The sequence below is a fragment of the Tyto alba genome, unplaced genomic scaffold (genome assembly GCF_018691265.1).
Source record: "Tyto alba isolate M040663 unplaced genomic scaffold, T.alba_DEE_v4.0 Super-Scaffold_6, whole genome shotgun sequence".
NCBI lineage: Eukaryota > Metazoa > Chordata > Aves > Strigiformes > Tytonidae > Tyto > Tyto alba.
In genome coordinates, this window is record NW_024881327.1 from 13,913,660 (window position 1) to 13,932,370 (window position 18,711).

Consider the following 18,711-nt stretch of genomic DNA (forward strand, 5'->3'; position numbering starts at 1 on the left):
TCTAATATCCTTGCATTTACTAGGATGACATGAAAGAAGTCATGCCAGAATGAACTGTAACTGTTTGGCTTTAAGCACGTTTTATGCAAAGGTTAGAAAAAGTCTTGAGCTTGAGTTACATGACTGGGCAACACTGAATTAAGGTCTGAGCTCCAGTCAGACCCCCTGCCCAGCTTTAGGCATATCACTTAATCTCTCAAAATGTCTCCATTTCTCCTTCTAAATGAAAACAAACCAGATTGCCTGATATTTTTCCCCCTTTTTTTTCAAGACGGCACACTGGTGCAGACCATTATACTAAGCTGGCAGGGAGTTAAACAGCTCTTCCATCAACCTGCTGCTTTCTGACTACCTACGGGGAATGGCCTGTTTGGGAAATAAAACTGCTGAAAACTGAAGCCCAGGCCCAGAGCTTTCCATGAGGGATGAAAGGGTCGTTTGCAAAAATCTGGTGTCATCCTTGCACCGGCAGCAGACAGAAAAGCATATTCACTCCCCAGTCTATCAGATGCCAGGTTGCTGTGGAGGGATGCTGTGGAAAGGGTGGCTGGACTCCCTGTGGAAGGGTGGGTGTGGAGCACCATGACACTGGGAACTGTCAGGTACCCAGGGCTACGTGGGAAGGAGAGCTAGAGACAGCTGTGCTGGGTGGGAAGAGAGAAAGAAGGGGGAAGGCTTTGCATCCTCTTAATTTCTGCTCGGCTATCAGAACAATTCTTCGGCAACCCTAGTTTTATTCAAAGGTAAGGTGCTGTTGGGCATACTGCAAGACCTTGTAGAGGAATCAAGTACTCCACTCAGGAGTAACTCCCCACCAGCAAAGCGCTGCAGTGACCCCGGGTAACAGCCTCCCCGAGCTGTAAATGTGTGCTCAGAAGTTGTCCACAGGCTTTCACTGGCAAGATCAGTGGGAGACAGACACAAGGACTCCCTCAGCACTGGGTCTGAAGGACTGTGCCTTCCCTCCCTCCTTGGGGAAGGGAGGGAGAGTGGGTACTGATATGACATCTATATTTTGTTTCATTCTTTATTAGGTTGGTCGGAACTTTTTAGACTTACTCCTTTCACTCCCTCCCAAAGGAAAATTGGCATAGCATCCATAATGAAAACAATTTGATGAAATAAGCTTATTTCTCTGAAGCTTTTGCCACTTCTTTCTTCAGATCAAAGACATAAGTTCAGATTCAGAAATGAACCCGAAAGCCAATAGTCAGGACACTCAGCAGGTGTTTTTCAGTAGAAAGTGCAATTCAAGTCCCTGGTCTGAGTCAGACAGAATGGAGACTCAACCCTGTCACACCCAAGCACCCAAACTGATGGGTGCCGGCTACTCTTGAGCAACTAATTCTCCTGTGAACAGCTTTGTAATTCTAAATGTCATCTCTGACAGGTCTATAGCTTCTAGACCTATTAAAGGCCCTCATCCCATCTTTGCAACAGAAGAAGGTCCCTACAGGTTGCTTTTTTAATTCCAGAAAAGTGTTTTAAAAACAATTGTAAGAAAGCGAATTACTGGAACAAAACCTGAAGGTTTGTTGGAAAGAGGAAGGCACTTTCCCAGTGATGATTAAACTGACTTAGAGATGCTCCCTCTAGATTCTCCACACCACGTTGGTAAAGGAGCTGAGAAGGAAGGCAGAGACATTTCTGCAACAGTCATGCATAAGCCCACACCTCTCTGTGTTCACATTGTGTTGTCCACTTCCCTCAAGGCCTCAACGTAACAGTTTTCTGCCTGGGAGTTTTTTGTTACCATTCCATCTTTATCAGAGAAAATGGGTGGAGTAAGTACCAGCCTTCTTTCTAACATCAACTCTCTTGCTAATTCTAAATACACAAATATTTCTTAAATATCATGGATTTGCTTTGCCCAACACCACTCTCATCCAACCAAGACACCCTCAGTAAAATAAGTGTTGTGCATGGAATTACTCCAGATGAGTCAACAGGGTAAGGAAACATGCAGATTTGCAGACTGAACATGCACTAGGTTCAACCTGGGTTTGCAAGCAAGCTGGCGACTTCTTTTTCAAATTTATTATGTTTCTCTTCTGTCTTTTTTCTTCCTTCCCTCCCTCACTCCAGTACAAGGAATAACTTTAAATTATCTTGCACCAAAAGAAGAAATAAATTGCCTATTCCCGATTAAACTCTTTTTAGAGCCTGAAATAATCTCACTTCCCTATGATTTGGTAAGTCACCATTTGATCCCTCACCCCTTAGGAAAAAGAAAGGTATTAGCTTTGACTGGATAGATGATCAAGAGCTACTATCAATTACAAGAGCTACAATTTCTTTTATCAACCCTGAAACAGTTCTCCCTGGTCTTTTATTAGGCCATTTAGAGGATGATGTGAAGTGGTGGTGAACCCTCTCCACCAGTACTTTCCAACGGTGGCAACTGGTGGCATGCTGATGGCATTTGTTAATTGCTAAGGTGTTCAAGGCAAATGGAGAGTTTTCCATAATGAACCCCGTGTCGTGTGGAGGAGCATGTGAGAAGAGAAGGCATTGATTAATCAATTACATGTCTTAGCTGGGTGAAAAAAAGCCATACACAACTTTTATGAAAACAGAGAGGAGTGGAGCCAAATGGAGAGAACGTGGAAATGCCATTAACGACAGTGCAGTACAAGTATCCCCTCTGGGTGGATCTCTGGAGTTTTCCCTATTACAATTTCAGGTTTGGCTGCTCAGCCACATGAAGGCCCCTGAAAGCCATGAATGGCTCAGGAAGACCTCTTCTGAGCTGAAAGCTCTGGCCTGGCTCTGCCCACCTTGTCCCAGCAGCTGGGGATGGCTGCAGAGCTGGGTACTCGCGTCCTTCTCCAGCACAGCCCCACCTGCTCAGCCCCACTGCTGGGACCAGCGCAGCACGACAACAGTTCAGGTGACTGAATCAGACTCCAGCAGCCAGAAGGACAAAGTTAGTCCATCATAAATACTACAAAGCACCATTCCCGAGCCCTCTACACTCCCACATTTGAACACGGGAATCATGTTCAAATCAGTGGCTTTTTCGTCAAAAGTTGTTGTACATGTAATGTAATGAAACTACCGCTAGCGGCCTTATCTAGACTTAAACCTGTCTTCTGTTGTCTTCAGCTGCTGGTTTTGAGTTATTGCAGCTGAAACTTAGGGTAGCTCTCACACAGATAGCAGTTCACAGGAGGTAGGTCTCCTATTTTCAGCTCTGTTTGCTCTTCCTTCCACCACACCTGGCCTCAAAGATTAATACAGCAGGCTGCAAATATCTCCCTACATGGAGAGCAGGATCACACTCTTGACCTCCTTAAGGCTCCCAAGCCCTCTTCAGCCTACAAAAGACTCACTCGTTCCTCACTCCCAGCTCATGCCTTTCAGAGCTCCTCCACAAGCTATTTTTCCCACTGTTTGTGAAGGGTTAAGGCTAACCCTTCAGCAGGACTACTTTGCAGTGCCAGAGCTGAAGAGCACTGATGGGCAACAGAGAAGCCAGCTGATGGCAAATCATTCTCAGCGTCCACCGTTAACCTGGGTTACAATACTCATTGCATGCACCAGCCTAGGCTTTGGTACATGGTATTTATCCGCAGAAACCCCAATTCTCAGGCTGCTCCAACACTTCTCTCCAGCTCTCCATGTCTCCCCACACTCTACAGAGAGAATTCCCTGATGATCAGAATCAAGCACTGGTATTATGAAGCTTTTCATTACTTGTGGTGTATTGCTGGTTTGTAAAATATAGATTAAGCATAGAATCATGCTGTGCCCTACATCAGGCTAGTGTTGTTACATGTTTATTAAGAAAGTGATTTAAAAGGAAGATCATGCAGTGAATTATAGATCCTGAACAACCCACTAAAAACTGGGTGATGAAACAACATAATCATCATACATCAGCTTCCCATTACCTGATTTAGGGTAATTTGTATTCTCTGCTTCTGTGCAAACAGAATGTCACTTACTGCACTGTCAAACTTTATTTTAAGAGTTAAAAGGTGGGTTTATTATTCATAATGCTAACAATCGGGAGTAACTAAAATGTTCCATATGCCAGAAATCAAAACCTGTTACCATGGAATTGGTTACAGGAGATTTAAGCAAATTAAAGCTCTGACAACATTAGTTTTAGACTGGGAAAGCATAAAGAAAGAAGAGTTGCAGAAAGACTAATTCTATGCATCTGCTCCTGCAGGCTGTTTTTGTATTTCAAATGCATACTGAAAGATAGAAAAGTTAATTATTTTTCTAGGCTAAGACAGCACATGTGCGAGATGGCGAGCGTGTGAGATGGCAAGTGCATGCTGCTGTGTGCACCAGAGAGTCAGATGGACCTGGTTTTGTCCTTTTTCCTCGTTTTTGGTAGGACACCTGCCAACACCCATGGGCAACTGCCACCCAGGGCTCTTGTGGCTCTCCAATTCCAAACCTCGGGTCAGGAAGTGTTTTGCAGGCCAGTAAACCACTCAGCCCTGGTCTCCTCTTCATAAATAATTCCTCTTGGCCATTGAGGAAGACTAGGGCTGGCTTTCAGCTTCATTATGGTTACTTGAGAGCACTCTCTGGTCCAGCATCTTTGCAGGCAGCCTATTCCTCTGTGGGAAATCCTAGTGGGCTATGGGGAGTGGTGAAAGAGAGCCGTCAGCAGTGACTGCTCGCCTAGCTGGAAGCCACACTCCTGTGCACTTTTCATGCAATCAATCATGAAGGAAAGGTCAACAGACAGCTTTCAAATAACCGATCCATTTAACTACTGACATTGATCTGGGCCAGAGAAGTGAAGCTAGTGGGGGGGAGGGAGGAAGGGAGGGTTCAGTGGTCAATCAGTGGAAATCTAAACCCCTTTCAGCCTAATGGGAAGACTAAGCACCGTCCTAAGCTTTCTGCTTTAAATCTCACAGCGATTTGCCTAAGGCACTATGGGACCTTTACATGGATGTCTTAAAAAGAAAAGAAAAAAAAAATTATTTTCCCACATAAAATTAAATACCTAAACCAGAAGAGATCCATCTTTCACTGCATAATGCAGTGCTGCATCAGTAATCATGACGGGTGGGATACAGGAAGAACAGATAAAGCCACCGGGGTGATCCCAGGGCTGACAAAGCTCCAGCTGTTTTGCTTTGGCTATAGTTTGGAAGACGTTCCTCCTCCCATCCTAAGCATGTCCTCCACTGCAACCCAAAGCATCCTGTCACCAGCCATTCTTCCAACTAAAAGAAACCAAAAAAACCCAAACCCACAATTGCCAACTTAAGGCTTTCCAACCCTGAACCCTCTTTTGAAGAGCCAATGTCTTGCAAGAAATCTCACAGGAACAAAGCAGAACAGTATGTTACCACTCATTCACTACCCAGGCTCAGTGTCACATAACTCAGGTCCATAGTCTGTCAACAGAATCCTGTAGCCACCAAGAAATATTCTGTGCAGGGTGGATTTTACTCTCATCGCATATATGCCACTGAGCACAAAGTTGAGTGCGTACCCAGAAGAAAAAGAGCAGGGAGAGAGAGAAAACAGCTATGCTGTTCTCATTTAAGGGCGTCATCCCAGAATGATGGCTAGTCCTGGATCCCAAACTGTGCTCCCAGAACTGTTCCCACACTACTTTGCATGAGCTGCATCATCTGCATAAAGGATACATACATTTCACCAGCACCTGCAGCCACTTGGCAGGGCCTTTTGGTGACAATACATTGGAATTTATCTAAACCAGGGCTTCAATAACTGAATTCAGTCTCTTGCCAGATCAAGCACTTAATCTCACTGTACTTCAAATCCCCATCAATAAAGTGGAAAGATTATCTCTTCCTTACCACACAGGCATGTAGTAGGATAAATGTATATATTACGATATGCTCACTGATAATGATAATGAAGCATAAAAGACAGACAGCCTGACCAAGAGATAACTGAAATCAATGGAAGGACTCCCTCTGTATTAATTGGGCTTTCGCTGTAGTCGCCATTTAAAGGGAACAAGGCACGTGGAGATTTCTCAGTCCCTAAACCGAAGGTATAGAACAATTCTCTAAATCCCATAGGAGCTATTTCTCAATCAAGTGTGGTAAGAAAAGAATCTCTGCATGAGACACTACCAGAAAAAAAATAAGACATGAAATCCTGTGCATGTTTATGTATGTGTGTCAGGGGAAATGATATTAAATTCAAGGGGAAAAAATAGAATTAGATATCAAAAACAGGATTAAACCATAAAAATCTATCCACTATGGAGAATCCAGTTTGTAAGATAATCTTTTCTATAAAAGGCAGAATATTAAAGTAAATAACTCAGAAAAGCCCAGGAGAATCTGAGCTTTCAGTAACCAGCCAGATGGAGAATGCAATATAGGCAAGAGCGCTGCATGCCACACTTCATATATCTAAGAAAAAAAAAAAAAAAAAAGCTATTTCTGGGGAACGTTATTGCTCTTCATGGTTTTCTCAATTATTTCTTCATTCTGCTCCTCCCCACGTGCATCAACACCACTATTAGTAAAGTCAGCCATTAGCACTGAAAAGTATGATTTTGTTGTGGTGCTAATCACAAATTTCCTGCCCTCTGCCACGCCATGGAGAGGTCCCAGCTCTTCGCTCCAACCCCCTGCCACGCTGTGATCTATAACTACATTTCTTGGACCACAGCAAGTAAGCTGACTGAAAGGTACGCATCACCCTGAATAATCTTTTCAGTCTTCATTTTGTCCAAACGGAGAGGGCTGTTACTTTGTCCTTTTTCCAGAGGAGTCTACGTAGACAGGCTAGAAATGCTGGCAGACTCTTTAAGGGAAAAGCCAGAACTCTTGAGAGTCTGCAACCAGTAACACCATGGTCCTGGTCCATCTCCACATAACCCTTCCCGCCTCTACCCAACCATCACACTACAAATTTACCCAATCGAAATCACCTGCATTTCTGAAAATCCAACACAATGCATCCTCCAAAAAATGAACAACATGTATTTGACTTTCAAACAATTGCGCGTAGCTTTACTGTCTCAGTCTTTTAGGAAAGAGCACAAGCACTCTGGTTTTGTGAGGTACTAAGATACGCCATAGTATGCTGCCAGTCCTCATAAGTACACAAGCAATAACAAGGGATTACAGCTACTAAATTGCTGTGCTATTTCAGAAATGTACTTATTCTATTTTATTTAAATTATCTGTGCTTTATTTTATTCATTCATAATGAAAATAAAACCCTTTGTGGTAAACTGAGGTTCTGAGGTTTAATTAAACCTACAGGCTGCAGGAACACAGAGTAAAACTGTTCTTAATTGCAAAGCACAGAGAAGATAATGGAAGAGGATTCACAACTCCACAGTACAAACTACCTAAAACCCGATTAAAAGCAAACATAAGCGAAGCTAAGCAGGCAAATGGTAGCCCAGTAAAAAAAAAAAAAGTCACATTCTTGGCATATTCATTTGAAATGAACTTTCTTTTCTAAATACCCATGGAGATCTAGACTTAGTATCTAAATGTCTTTGAAGACCACGGTCCCAGCTATCTCCAGCCAGCTTGCATCCAGCCTTCTCTGAAAAGACCCACTAGAATCAGTGGTATAATTCTGGATCTCCTTTCCCCTTGTGTTATTTACATGTGTAGAGTTAGTGTGAGCTGATCTTGAGCATCACAGCGCAAGCGCCAGCAGAAACTCCCACCTGATCTATTACGTGACTAAGACAAGAATCATTCAGCTCTGGCAGGAGGTGTTATCATCAGCTTTTATCTAAACAATGATAATATCTGCTACATTATCCCACAGGGGCAGAATTCTGTTTTATCCAACAGTTCGAGGCTGCTTCTTTTTGGCTGATGTGTCACTGTCAGGGAAGGACATGGACAGGGAAACTGCTATAGGAATAAAAAAAAGGAAGCGGAAGTATAAACATGTTCAGGACAAACAAATAACCAAACAAGCATGTACTTTACTGAAATACACCCATGTTCCTCTTAAAGCACAGTTCAAAAACTGTACAATTGTTTAATGTGAAAACCAGAAATCAAGCTTTAGTGATCCCCAGCTCTTCAGCTGGATAAACAACAACTTGCCCTTTATTTTGATTAAGGAGAGCTATTACAAGCTTTTCCTGAAGCTATTATTCTGCTAGGAGCATGCTGTAATTTACAAGTCTCTACAAAAATGTTCCTTTAATGAAATGAATAGGAAATTAATGCTGTCAGGCAGAAAGCTTTTAGCTAATAGTTCCTAACACTTCCCTTTTTGAAAAATTTAAGAACAATTTTTATTTACCAGCTATCTAAAGGTGAAAACAACCTGTAGTTTCACTGATAGCACCTTGATCCTCTTGTCTGCAGCTGTCAGACATTTCTGGTTTGGGAATAGCATACAGCAAGCGTTGAAGTATTCTGCCCAGCAACACAGGTGTGCGGGATGTGCCTGAACCCAAAGTGACAAGAATTTCAGAAAACAGCATTCCACTTAAGGCACAAATGGGTCTAAGATACATTCCTATTCCTAATACGATCAAGAGAAGTTAGATTTAAAACTCCCACTGGCTCCTATGCATCAATGGAGGTGTTAGATAAGATCACGGTGAAACCAAAACATACATTTGTCACAGAACAGTAGAAGGGTCTACCCAGATCAAAACCCAGAACAGCAGGTATATTGCACAGAAACAACAGGATAAGAGAAATAATGTCTTTACCTTGGTCCAAAGCAATGTCATGGAAAAAGTGGCAAGACTAACTGAGACAAGAACTGATGAAATCATCCTCAACCAGCATTAAGAACAATTTAACAGGTACTAATTTCACCCTGATTTCTTATTCAGAAAACAGATAAGTACTCGGCTTGCTGAAGGACTTCAGTTCCCCTCCTAACACTCACACAGCCATGGCTAGATCCTGGGCTACTGGGGCTCCCATGGCCATAGCAGAACACCACCAGCTTCTGTCGGGATCCCCAAACTTCAACTCTGAATGGTGGCTGTAGCAGGGGGAGTGAGAGAATGAGGCGACTGTCAAGAATGAGGTCTGGCTCTAAAGAAGAAGTGTTCCAGTGATTCAAGGATGCAACATCTGCTGCTGTGGCATTAACAGCACACACCACAGAGCCACATCACTGCATCTGCTGCCTTTTCTTACCATGGGCGTGTGGGGCACCATCTGGCAAGCACGGTCCGGACCCAGTGCTTACCTCACACTGATGTCATATGAACCGAGCCATTTCAAGTGTGAAAATACTGTCTGAGTGAGATCAGCACTGTCTCTTTCTGTCCGAGGAGAGGTGGCACAGAAGAAAAGGCACCGCCAGGCAGCTGAACGCCCGCCGACGCCAACGGGCCGTGGTGCTCAAACGCAGCCGGTAACGCTGAACCCGGGGACTTTGAGACAGAGACGAAGAGCCACGTCTCTCCTGTTAAGGAAAATTAGGTAGGGAAGGACAAGGGAAACACTGGCTGTGCTTCTCTCCTGTTCATTCTCCTCTCATGAGCCCTACTTTGAAGCGCTCTTGAATTACATGCCTGACACTTGCTTTGAACACGCTCTCAAAGTGATGAATGTCCCCTTAACTGACTTTTTATTTTGAAATACATTATTATATGGTCTTCTAGAGAGATGGAGTTGTCAACCACATGAATGACAACCCCTGGCAGAAGACCAGCTCACAAACCCCCTCTTCCCACTGTCACTTGCACAAACCTTCAAGCTGAAACAAAAGCAACTAATTAATCATCACTCACACATCATCTAATAGAAAATGGTTCCAGCAGATGTAGAAATAAACAGACTACTGATGTTGTTTTTTTCTTGGGAAACAGGCAAATTTTTTTAAAGATGTCGAGAGACTGAATTCTACTGTGGCTGGGCCCAGATCACAACCAGGGCTGGCTTTTCCCAGCTTAAGGCTTGCTACAACTTTTCAAATACACTATTTGCTATCAATCTGTATAAAAGAATCTTAAAAGTGAAAAATTACCTACATTATGTTATCCACTATGCACTTTTAAATTACATTAGTAAACAATCTATCAGAAACCTTAAATATTAGCTTGACTTTTTGGTCAAGAAGCCAGGAATTTCTAAGACCTAAGAGAGGATGGAAAGATTAATGTTATGTGGGACATTTAATCACAAAATAAGGAGAGGTCTTTCCAGACTGCATGTATCATTGCTAGGATACTCACAGACCAGCTATCACACTTAGGAGATTGTTTCACATCAAGGGAAAAAAAAAAAAAAGCGTGGGGGCAAAGACCAGACCCCAGGCCTTGGATCTCTGTGCTCAGAGCCATAATTAGGGGAACTCAGGTCACGCTTCCTTTCTTTCTCGATATCACTTTGGACCAAAGGATCTGTCCTTCTGCTCTTCATTTCAGCACACTTCACAAAGGAGACCCCAGGGGGCAGGGAATGGTTTCTCACAGAACAGCCTTATCTTTGCGATCAGAGCTGTCTCCTGGAAGAGGTCGATTTTGCAGGGAGAGGAAGGACTGGAAGCTGGACTCCCTGGCAGTGCTCAGATCATTAAAATTCCCACCTAAAGAAACCTCACACTTTTCCCGAAACTGGGAGGAAAAAAGCAAGCATTCTGACCAGTTCTTGGAAAGGCAGGGCCCGTTCCCACTTAATTCCCTGTGTCACAAGGATGCTCAATTTCTAAGTCGTGCAGGCTGTCCACCCCTCGCCTGAGCAGTGTCGCCGAGGCCAGCAGAGCCAGCCTCCCGGGACGGGGCTGAGCCCTCTACATGCAGAGCGCTGTCAAGATGACACCCTTATCATACGGTTTCTGCTTCTGCTGTGTATCTTGCCGAAGCACCAGAATCGTGGCATCAACATACTTTTTTTCTCAGTAAGACACCCATTGACTTCAGAGGGAAGGGCAGACCTGTACACGGACCTACTCGCGGGTATAAAATACTCAGGTCCACCGAAAGCAGCACCACCAGCGTCCAGCAATGGCCTGGTGGGTGTCAAATTAAACTCCTTGAACCAGTAGCTGCAGGAAAAATGAAGGCTTCCATCTCCGTGCTCCTTTATTTTTTAAAAGCACCCAGTTAACTTAGAACTTCAATGTAAAAAAATTTCTCCCTTATCCTATAGGTGCGTACAAAACCATCACACAAGAAAAGGACGCTATGCCCGCAGAAGCCAGTCTATCCCCTTTAAATTTATTTCACACCCACCTTACTTGCATCTGCATCTGTGTTTTCAGAACCCCCTCCCTGTTCACAACAAATACGTCACCCTCTTTGTCTCTCTGTAGCTCACATACTGGTTTTAATAGCTTTGCTCTACAACTTATTCCATATGTTTGCTTCCATCCAAGTAGAATAGTTATGCCTGACTTCCCTTTCACTCTTAATTTCCTAATAATTAGAGTGACTGTGTAGCTCACTTTTTTTTTTAAAAAAAAGCAACACATACACAATGCCATGTGAATAGATTACTAGTGGTCTACTTTACCGTTATGATTTTCAGCCTCTATTCTGTTAATGCTCTTGTTAGGTCATATGAAATAGGTCTCTACAAAAATTAGATAAATGGTTCCTTTATTTTTCGCTCATTAAAAAAAAAAAAAAAAAATTAAATCAAGAAAAGCAGAGACGAAAAGAGAATTGGTCCCTGGCCATCCACTCCTCCTGTCTTTGACTAGAGGACAACTGAAATCAGTTCTCAAAAAGAATTTTTTAAAAAAAATCATCCATGCAGATCTGAACCCTGTGTTGTCCCTGAGGTCTAGTTTAGAGCCTTCAATAATACCACCAGTTCTTTGGACCTATATTCTTCCATTTTACTGATGAAGCCTGTAAATACCTGTATGCTAGCCTAACATTTTTAAGGATGTTTTTGCTGCAATGGACATTAAGTTCTGGCTCATTCTGAATGAAGAACACCACAGTCAAGACGTGGTCTAGTTTGTGTGGTTTAGTCTTTTTATTACACCCACTTTTTCTGTGATGATATTGCATCTTGCAGTAAGTTGCACCTTCTATGCATTTACCTCTTGTCCTTGAAAGCTGTGGTTAAAACAGACCAAATCCATGAAGGAACTGGCCTGTAAGACCAAAATCCCATCAGTTCTGTCTGTTTATATTTGATTACACTGGTAGTCCCAAACAATGACAGCTACAGTGAACCCTACTATTCCCATCATTTACATCTGTCCACAAGAACACCTCTCAAAACTAACCACAATAGCTTTCAAATTAGCATCTTTCAAAGGCACACACACCCCCAGTGCTACATCTGAGCTCAGGATCGCAATCTGCCATCTGTGCAATTCAGAACAGATCCAGGAGAGCTCATAACTGCCCCCCTGATTATCTTACCTATACTCCCACTCCTAGAAGATGGGAAAGCTACCCAGATGCTGAACTTGGAGAGGTCTCTTCAGAGAAGGGCTCTCAGCTTTATGGAAAAGAAAATGCTTCTCTACCTTCTCATTATTCCCCCCTCCTGTTTCTTGCCAGCACATAGGCATGGAGTGGGTAGTACCTAGCCCAGAGTTTGCTGGACCAAACCCATGTGTTTATGTATTTGAAAATTCATACAAATATTTATGCAAAAGAAAAAAAAAAAAAAAAGACATATAACCCTAAGCACTATTTTCTTCTTGTCAGTGCTGCCTCTCAATTGCTTGGGTAAAAGGGACTTTCTTTTAATCATTCTTCCAGCCTACTTTAGAGAAATTACAATTTTCAACTGTAATACTCTCCACCAAACCCTCCAAAAGAATCTCCTACCAAATCTCCCCCAACAGACCCCCCACAACCAAAGTCCACAGTTTCTGTATTCTTCATCCATTTCATTTAAAGAGGGGAAAAGGAGCTTTCTGTTGCTCTCAACATTTTCCTGATCTCTAAAGGACTGACTGCACTTATTTCTTTTCAGGCTGGTAGAAAAGTATATCCAGAAGGACAAACTTATCAGCTTATTGTCAGCTTACCATTAAAAAAACTAGCCATCTCCATACTCCTGGAAAAGGCAGGCGTTGCAGGTGTGAAAATGGGACACATGCACACACAGGGCCAAGAAGTACTTTACCACCTACGAAAACATGAGTAAGCAGCTCCAGGCTCTATATTCCTAAGCCAAGTGTGCACAGTACGGTGGCCTTGGCATCAACGCCAGCTTCGTGAGCGGTTCCAAACCCAGCTGGCAGAGCTGCAGGGGTGATGTGCGCAGGTCGAGGCAGGGGCAGGGGGCTGCGAGCCCCACTTTGGACGGTGCTGATGCCAGAGACCTCGCGCTGCAGGGCCACGGCCTCGCCGACCCTGGGCACCCACTTCTTGGGCTACTTACTGTCAGCAGCCGTATTGCAAAACAGCCTAGGAGTGCTTGCCATGAAGTGGAACTGCCCTACGCTAGAGCTGCATAAACCCAGCACCTTCCCCTGCCCCCTTTTCATCCTTCTCTTGCCGAAGGATCAGCTACCTCGTTCTCCTTAGGTTTTGTAGAAAGAAGAAAAGTTGGTGGCGGTTTTTAGATTTTTTGAGGGTTTTTTGGCCTTCTCACCTTGTTTTTCTCAGAACAGTAAATAAACGCATTTTGCATGAAATCACAGTAATTAATGAGAACCGTTTTCATGATTTGGCTTTAGTTCAGCCTTGAAAACTTGGTATGAAGTGGCTGAGGGGTGGTTCACAACTGGTTTTTGCTTTTTTTCTCCACAGCGTCTGGATTTCTTTCAGAAAACAGGCCCCCTGGCACAAAACAGTTTGCCATAGCTTCTCACTTACTATAAAAACAGAAGGAAAGGGAAAAGAACTGCTGTAAATATCTGCCATTACATGACTTGTCATCCTCCACTTCTCCCCCTCTCAAGCCTGCACAAAGCTGTTCCCCCTAGTGCCCGGCCACAGATCCATCACGCTAAACATTTCTATTGTTCCTAGTTCAAATGCATCTTTGTGAAAGCTCACTTTGTTAACGGTGCTCCCGAAACACCAGGACACATGTTAAGCACTGTCAGACCCTCTGCCTTTCGAAACATGCCTTTGCATAGGGCATCTTTCAAAACAATAAATCATGAATATTTAAAAGTCAGAGGCAGGGTAAGAAAAAACCAAGCTCCTCCATAGCCAGTGATTACAGAGTATGGACTTATTTTTAATTGTTTAAGCTTGCAGTAATGAACTTGAGTGTTTTAGAAAAAACAGGACACAAGAGCGTTGCTGCAAGTCGGTGATGGAGTTAACGGCTGCTTTGTCCGTCACCGAAATTTGACTCCAAATCATTTGTTAGCCCCAAACAACCCCCCCCTCCCCAACCGAGCGGAGGGAGCGGTGGAGGCCTGGGGAGCACCGCAGGCCGGGGCAGGCGGGCAAACAAGAGGCTGATTCAGAGGGACTGGAAGGGATCCCAGAAAAACAAACGGTGGAAACGCTTCAGCCACCGAGCCGGGACTTCGGTGAGCCTCTCGAAGAGGGCGTTGGTCCAGCCGGCTCCCAGCAAAGGCTACCGGCGAGCCACGGGGCTGGCACTAGCCCTGCCGCCTGGGAGCGTGCCCCCAGCAGCACAGCGCGCCTTCTCGTCGGGGCACCTTCTTTCGCCGTGTTTTCAGCGAGCAAAACACACGCGTGGTGGTGAAACATCAGGCTGCCCAGCCGCTAGGCTCATCTGCCAGTATTTTGCGTTTTGGGTGTACTCATGGGAAAGCGCTTACTCATTCCGCTCTGTAGGAAGCGAAGCAGCCCCACCGCCTCAAGAATAATTTGTTGTCATTAATAATAATACACTAATATAGAACTTTTCATCCCAGAGGATCAAAAAAGCAATTTGCAATCTCAAAGCAATTTTTAGAGTGGAATAGCTTGTGCTTTCAGGCACAAGGCTGCAGCGGCACTTGAGTCTGCCTGGGTGTGCCGGCGCGAGTGTTGCGCACCGAGGAGGTGTGCCATGCTGCTGACCCACCTGAAACCCCCCACCCCGGGGCACCCCGGGGCGAAGAAAGAGGGGCAATGGGTGAACTAAACGTGGCAGGGGATGTAAAGCCACCTCCCTCTGCTGAAATCAATGGGATGAAGCCATGAGGGCCACATTCCCCCTTCTTCTGGGCAGGAGAAGCAACCCTCCATGTGTGAGGGGGTGCAAAAGGAAGCGGCAATAGACCAACTAATGGAGGTTTCAGAAAGGAAAGGAGGGGAGAGCAGACCGGAGAGACCAGCGGTTCCTGCATGCACGCTTCCTCTGCTGCCCAAAGCTAAGACACAGTGCTTGCTGGGCATCGGTAGTTAAAACATCAGTATGCCCTTGAAGCTTTCATGTCTTTCAGGCTGGGAAAAAAAAAAACAAAAAACAACAAAACAAAACAAAACAAACAAAAAACCAAACAAACAAAAAAAAAACAAGCAGCAACAAGAACTACTTTTTAGTCACAATTTCACATTGCAACCTGGGTGGCAAGTCTCTTACACAGCAAACTCTGACTTCAGAAAAATTAAGCAAAAATTGAGAAGATATAAAGCTGCTCAAGTATTAGCAAGTCTGTACAGTTTTAGAGTAAGGTATTTCTCTGGTATACCTTCTGTATCTTCCTTCCTTTAGCGCTTAATGCATAAGCTGGAGAGAGAAAAATGTAACTTTTGCTTAATGATCACACAGAGGAAAGGGTAATGCACGTCTGCCAGGGAGCGTTGGTCACACATGGAATTTTTCACCATAGGTCACTATTTCAAATCTAACCTACTTTACTAGTGACTCAGATATATTAGTCTCTACTGTTGCTTGGTGGCATACAAGTAAAATGATTTTATAATTTCTAATAAGTTCTTTGTGCATACTAGTCTCCAGCTTATACAGGTCTTGTAAAATCGCCAGCTGCAGCAAGGAGGGAGAGGGTCAACGGAGTAACAAGTCTCTCCTTTCCCAGTTGTCCCAGCTGATCTGCACAGATCTGGACTGGAAGGTGGGATCTCCGTCCTCCTGACATGACCCTCGCATAATCCTTCTGATCTCCCTTTTGAGTCCTCTTTATTTTTTTATGCACCTAATCCTCCTCTTTGGCATTCTACTTTTACAATGCAAGTACACTTTCAGGTCTTCAGTTTTAGAAAAACCTAACTAATCAACCAACCCTGTTAGCACGTCCCCTCATCACGAACTACAGATCTCTATCCTCCATGTCTCACCCCTCAGCTGGTTGGGAATACAGTTCATATAGGAGCTCAGAAATTAAAACTGTCAAAACGAGGTTAGAGGATGAGGTCAGGTGAAGAAATCCCCATTGCTGCTCAACGCAGCTAGTTTTCATTATGGTGAAGTGGTGCTAAAAATAGATCTGAGTACAAAGCACTGTCAGTACCAAGACTCCTATCACTGATAACTAGTTTATGAATTTTCACAGTGCAGAAAAAGGAAAAAAAAAAAAAAAGAGACCATGTCAAATATTTATAGAGCCATGAATCTGTTTACCCAAAGGGTAGGTAAGATAAACAAGTATGCCATATATAAAGTTGTATTCTGGAATGTAAGAATCTACAGTTGTTTGAATGCCATCCAGCTCGCATCCATGAATTCTTTTGTAACACTACACTGAGATTTTCATTAAGCATTTGGGGATTTAAGGAATCATTTGTGTGTATTAAAATCAATATTAACTTGTATTGTTCACTGGCAAATCACTCTAATAGCATTATACAAAATGTTTTCAACCATACTGAATGAGCGATGATAGTATAAACCAGTTTTGAGGAAACTTTGATTGCATTAAGTGCAGGGTTGTTATTTTATTCTTAAACAGTCTTTACCAGCATCAAAGGGATATAATTGAAATATGTTGCAATGATTTCAAACATTGACGGCTGCTGACATACGATTTTACAAACATGCAGACAGAAATTAGGATAGCACAGGCTATTACAGCTACAAATAAACTTTTAAGCAATTTAGGGATACATTAAAGGAAGGCAAGAACACTCAGAGGACTGAGCAGCTGACTCTCACGGCTTCTGATGAATAGGTAATGATAGATAGTGCACCACAGCAAGAGCAAGCTTGCTGCCAGGCAGAGCAGACCTGAAAAAGCCAACAGCCTCCCCACCCCCAAATCATCACAGGTAAGATCTGTAAAACCAGGATCCTGCCTGCATCGCACAGCCATGAAACTCACAGGGAACTTTTGGGTTTTGGCCACCAGCTTCCGCGGTGGGTCAAAGCGTTTCACCCCTGCCTTGCTGAGTCCTGGGTCTGAGCGGTCCGTGCACGTGTCCCTAAAGCTCCTGAACACCAAGCCTTGCTCTACTGTGAGTGCTCTGTATGACATTTAACGTGGGTGCAAGCTGGGGCCTCCAGCCGCAACACAGGGACAGTGCCGCTTCCCTTGCCTTGTGGTGGAAAGGGAAGAATCAACTGCTCCCTTGAAGGATGCAAAGCCTTGAGCATTTGCTAACATTGCGTTCAAAGCATACTATCAACATGATGCCAATAATGAAAGCCTATTTTCACTGCAGTAGCATAAAAATTACTTTCTATTTTTGTGCATTCCTCATTATCATATATGTGTGTGTGTGTCTATATAGAAACATATACATATATCAATATTATACATATAATATCTCCAAGAACATCGGAAATGAGCAGAAGAGATGAGTGTCTTTCTCTAAGGCTGCCCAGGACTGACACATCACCCCTACGAGAGTCCCATCCAGAGCCACCCTAAGAACCCTCTTCCACATCCAGGTCTTCCCTTCCAGACTAGCTGGTCAACAGGGATGCCAAGTAACCTCTGCCCAATGCCCCTCTGCACTGTCCTTCTCCAACATGGTCCTTTATGCCTCCTCACAGTATGAAAACAGCTTACAACAAAAAACTATATTATTTTTGATAGAGTCACACTTTGTATGCTATACAAATATGTATCTTTATTAAAAAAAAAAAAAAAAAAAAAGAAAAATAAGATGATTTCTAGGACCTAGATATTTTTATACCGGTTTATGGTGTATGCTGCTGAGATATGTATTATACACAAAATTAATGATAGGTTGTTTCACTTTGTTTTTAAATCTAGACTTTTCTGAGTTCATCCTCAAAGGAATAAACAAAACTACCTACCCAGTTCATTAACAAATAATATATACTGTGGCCAGATTTTCAAATAGCTCTAAATTGCATGGTAACATTGATTTGAGTGTGGTTACAGCAGTTTACATCACTGCAAGACTTGACCGAAAGGAATATTTCAGGCAGTTTAGTAATACTGGTACAGGCTGTTCCCATTTGTTTATTTAATAGTCAAAGTTAAGTGTAGATTTACAAATAATAAATGTGTTAATGACTATATTTATATGCACATGCTTCTAGCAGAACTTCTAACGAGGCCTAAAGCACAATAATAAACCAGCAACAAAACTGAATATTGAAGTCCGTGTGTAAGAGCAGACATCTTCCCACACTCACTCACGAACGCAGGCGCTTCCAGAGAAAGCGGAGCCAGCCTGGTGGGGAGAAAGGGCAGATTTGGGGGGACCATACAGACTACTGTGTGTTTTGGGAGCACCATACCCTCCCACCACAGCAGTTTTCCTGGGGTCCAGCACTGGCTGCAGTAGGGGTAGGAGGGGTTGGCACTGGGGCAGCTGCCTTGGGTTAAATTGTGCATCGTTCTACACTAAATATGGGGCGGGATGGAAAAGACATACATATTTTCGCTATCCTTATAGACAGAACTTCAAAATATCATCCTGATATTAGTTGCATGGGAAGACTTCTCGAAGACCTGTTACCTGTAAAAAAAGCTCCCAGCATCTCAGACCACAAA

General features: G+C 43.5%; 1 protein-coding gene across 2 annotated transcripts in view; it reads right to left on the reverse strand.

Moving 5' to 3' along the window:
* The window catches only part of UNC5C (unc-5 netrin receptor C), a 271,714-nt gene that overhangs the window by 217,472 nt on the left and 35,531 nt on the right, over positions 1–18,711 (reverse strand). The gene's annotated exons all lie outside the window — the stretch shown is intronic.